Consider the following 5014-nt stretch of genomic DNA (forward strand, 5'->3'; position numbering starts at 1 on the left):
AGTAGAAATTTTGGTGAGTGTTTTTCCACTAGCCTCCATGGAGGAGCTGACCATCTGCTCCTTCCTCAGCTAGGATGGTGGGCCACAGGTGCTCCACTTCTAGATCCAGAGATCCTGTTTTTTCTTCCTCCAGCTTGGGGTGGGAGGTTGCAGAAGCCTGTAACTCTTTTGCACCAGTAAATCACAGTTTGAGCATGATCAGGCCAGTCCTTAGTCCCAGCTTGCAGATTGGATGGTATGGCCAAATCCAAGATACCAAGGGGGAAGTGACAGAAGCTACTAGTTAACTACTTTGCATAGTTGCTTTATAAAACCTAAATGAAAACTGGGACTGTTTCAGCCTCAGGATGTACCCTCAACAGCAGGAATCCGCAATCTGCCGGAGATAAAATCTTACATCCACTACTTAGATTCAGGATTCTTGAGGGACAGCTGCATAGGTGGTTGGAGAAACTACAAAGTTATGTTATAGCACTTCTCCTGAATCAAGCCCTTAGTGGGTGCTAATATAAGTTAATAAATAATAATAAAATGAAATAATTTGGGGGGCAAGGATGGTCTCTGACAATGTGTTTATATAGTGCCTAACGTGCCTAGCATTGTTCTCAGTGGAAGGACCAGAAGGAAAGGAAGGGTGATTGGGGCCACTCCCCCTTTATATCATGGGAACCCCCTGCAAGAGAATGGGAGAGAGGGGCAAATGACTCAATGGGCACCACCCTCTAGAAGCTCATGGTGTAGGTGCCTTGGTATTAACTATGTGCATCTGTGCAAGCCACACCCTCAATGAAGGAACTGCTCGCTCCCTTTCTCCACCTGGCTCTGCCCACTACCCAGTCCCAAAGCTCCCCATTCCATGTTCTCAGTTCCAGGGCAGGGGATTCTATGTAGTTTTTTTAGGGGCTCTGGGGCAATGGCTTCAAGGGCTCTTGAACTGGCCCTTCCCTGTCCTGGAGCCGAGTGCTGAACATGGGGGGCAAGACAGGGGAAAGGTACATTCTACAGAAGCCCCAACCCAAAACAGTGCTATCCTCAACCTCCCGCCACCTGGGAACACCACCACAGCAGCCCCAGCCCCTCTCTCCAATCCAAGAGGCACAGAACAGTTTTACAGCCAGTTTGTGACTCACAGGAATGGGAAAGGTGGAGCAGCAGCACTCAAGGCCTGGAGAGCCTGAGTAAACAGCTAATCAGCTCAGGCCCCCCAGAGCCAAGGCCTCCTGGCCCAGGAAACAAGCAGGGCTGACTGGATAACAGGGAGAGGACCTTCTCTCCCCATCCCCAGCCTCTGGCAGGGCTGCAATGTGGGGGAGTGAACCACAAAACCATTGGTCCCTGTGCTGCCAGGATGCTCCCTTCTCTGGCAGTGGATGGAATGCAGAATCCTGTGAGGTATCTGGCAGGAGCATTCTAGTAGGGCCGAATCATCCAGCTGGCCTACTGGTGCCTAATAGGGGCAAAATATTCTTCAGACCTTAGACCAGGTTGAGTATGTCAGGGATTCCCAAACTTTTTCCCTGATGCCCACCTATGCAGCTGCAATAGGCACTGCGGCCCACCATTAAACACTTCTTGAAGAAAATTATTTTTATGATTACATACATATAAATTTCACAGTAAATAAACAATCTAATGTTTCCTTTTCATTTTAACATAAATGATTGTAAGTCCTAGCAATATGCACTCAAAAAAAAAATGCTTAAAAATCTTTGAAACCCAACAGTTGTAGTAAAACTACACTTTAAAACAATGTTGAGAGCAAAGTGTGGTGTTCAAACAGGGAAAACTCAATTTGGTATAAAACTGAAAATAAGCAAAACAACGGTTTTAACAAAATAGTTAAAAGACAATGTTATTTGTTGGTTTTAAAACAAAATAGTTGTCCAACTTTGAACACTATATTACGTTTTCAATTTTTTTTAAGTGTAAAATCTGAATTTCTGCGCTTTGTAAGTAACCCAACCCTACTCTCTGTTAATTAGAAAAGAATCAAATATTGTAAATAAAAATATAAAATAACTTACAGACCAGGAGTCTTCTTAATGGGATGGAAGTGCCAGATTCTCCTTGCACAGTTTTTCCAGTTGGGGACACATTATTGAGGTTCAACCAGATCTCATCTTCAATTTTCAGCCCCTTGCTGACTCCAGCCCTTGAGTGCAGCCCTGTATGCTTTCCCTGCACACGGTCCATCAGGCACGGCCTGCGTGTCCTGGAGCTGCGCTGGGGGCCAGGGTTGGGAGGGGAATGGAAAATGTGGGGGGGAGGGGAGGGGGTGGCAATGCCCCTACAAGCCCTCCCCAATCTCTGCCCTTGACTTGATGGGAGAATGCAATTTTGCCAGTGGACCACCCGGGATTGTGTTGTAGCCCACCTTTGGGCCACAGTCCACAATTTGGGAAGCCCTGGACTACGTAACTCACACTGGGGGCATTGGCTCAGAGTGAGAATCATGCATGGGTGGGGGGACTGCAGGGCACAATTGTACCAGGGTTTAGCAACGACATGTAGTTACTGTATCTGGGGCTTACAAACTTCATAGAGGTTGGACCCCAAATTAGGTAGCTTACATATCAGAGGTGTAGGGGTCACTGCTACCAATGTAGAAAATTCAAGCCACATGCTCTAGAGCTCAACACCACAGGCAAACTATACCAATAAAGTGAGTTCAGTTTCCAGAGCTGCAAAGGTCTTAAGTCCTTACCAAACCTTCTCCATCAAGCTTCAAGGGGCCTACACCTACATCACTTACCCCCACTTCCCCTCGAGTCCGTCAATTACTCTCCCTTCTCCTCCCCACACACATCCATCAACTCTCCCTCCCACCCTCATCCAGTCCATCCACGCTCCCTCCAAACCACCAGTTCCTCCTTCAGTCCCCTCTTAAAGGGGTTCCTAAACTGTGGGTCTGGATGCAAAGCTGGTCACTTCACACTATGGACTGACTGGGCAAGCTCTTTACGCCACCTGGAGTGAGCTCTTAATAGCAGGGAGGAAGGCACCTGGTGATGGCACTCTATTCTGCTGCGCCCCCTGCCATACAGGAGGCTCTTTGCGTTATCGGTCCTGTTCCACTGTCACAGCTTAACAGCTGGAGAGTAAGGGAGCCTCCTGCAGGTCTATGAGAGACTTTATGGCTGGAAGATGCCTCCTATCTGCCAAGCAGTGGCAGGGCTCGGAGAGCATCCCAACAGCAAGTAAGAGATAAAGAAGAAACAGAAATTTCTGGTCAGCACTCAGAAAAGCCAATAGTGGCATGGGGCACGCTCAGTAGTGAGGGGAAAAATGAAGACAGCACTGTGGGTAGAGCGTGTACTCGTGTTACTGTTGCATTCCTTGGCAGCCTGTTCTTCTCAGCTGCTACTACTGGTCTGTTCAGAAACAGCACAATAAATCAAGTCTGCAAAGTCTCACCACTCAGCCCCTTAAAGGAGGGAGGGCTATTTGAACCCCTTCTGGTTTATGCAATTGGCCTATTGCTTGCCATTTAGGCAGCCCTCCCAGATTTTGTTTTGATCACTTTGTTTTTAACAAATCATCAGAAAACTCAAGATTCAGAGCTTCAATCTGATACAAATCAAGTCATAAAACTAAATTTAAGCCCCCCTGCACTTCAGAACCAAATTCACCATTGGCTACAGTACAAGGAATTAACTGTCAATGATTAGGTGTTGGCACTATTTAAAACAAAATCATTGATTCAACAGCTATTGTATTTATCAGCTATTAAAAATGTATAATGATACAGTACATGGTTTATGAACCTCACTTATGTTGTAAATCATAATAGAGACAATTAACAAACTAGAATGACCACCTTCCCACCAACATCATAAAACAAGCATGTCATATTGCTGGTGCCAGGATCAGATGTGAAAGTGAGATCCTGATTACTTGTGATAGTTAAAAGACTCATGGCACCTTCCATCGTCTTAATACTGGCAAAAATTAGTAATGACAGTAGTTTCTGTTCACAGGGCCCTTAAGAACTATTCTTCAGTTTCAGGCCCAAACTACACACACAGTGAAGGGATCCCTGTACCTGCAACATACTTTATTGTCCTTAAGGATTAAAGTCCTATATAAAAGTAGTGAAGTCTTTCAATTGGACTCCTTCGATTCGGAGTCCAACTGAAAGAAATGAAGGAACATACACATCTTCTTCCAGCTCCCCCAACATACAGGGTGTGAATATGAGAACATTTAAGTCCAGACGGAGTCTCTGTATAGCCTTTTACTAAAATGTAATGTACACCCCCTCTCTTTGCATGTTACAACTGAACTTGGCACAGAGTTTGAGCGTAAGGAACCCTAACTAAAATTAACAGAAATTTGAGTTGGTACAATTTACTTCCATGCCAAAGGGCCAAAAAAGAGAAATGCAGTGAGGAAAGCAAGGTACAAAAGAATGAGTTTTCACAGTAGGATTATAAGGATACATAATATGGTATATATTGGGCTCTCTGTATATAAGTAACTGTCAGATGTCAAGGATATTTTCAGAGGTTTCCGTGAACCTTTAAACACTATACAAATAAAAGTGGACTGCTGACAGACAGTATATTAAATAGGAGGACAGGAGTGCCAGATGCCAACTGCCCCAGCTGCACATCATTGCATAAGTTAAGCATGCCTCTAACTAGTTTAAATTCGTTTATTAAAAAACAAAAACCAATAATGGAGCAAGTGGCTGCCCAACTGCAATTCTTCAGTATCAGGAGGCTGCAGGAGAGCCATGGGAATGAATGCTCCATTCCCAAGTGTGGGAGTCCCCAACACTGCTGGCTGCTAGCTAACTGAGCCAACAGCATCTTCAGAATATGTTCACATCTATATTTATTTGGTGCTAGATCTAATGTTCACTCTAGCTATAGCCATTCTATAGCATGGTGTCAGTTCCAAAATAGAAGTTAGAAAGTTATGGAAACAAGGAGACCATTTGGATTTTGCAAGCCCAAAAGAGAACGTGTACCAATCGCTTACATGTGAAGAAGCGAAATTCCCCACTGACAGG

This window comes from Caretta caretta, chromosome 2 (genome assembly GCF_965140235.1).
Source record: "Caretta caretta isolate rCarCar2 chromosome 2, rCarCar1.hap1, whole genome shotgun sequence".
In the NCBI taxonomy this organism is placed as follows: Eukaryota; Metazoa; Chordata; order Testudines; family Cheloniidae; genus Caretta; species Caretta caretta.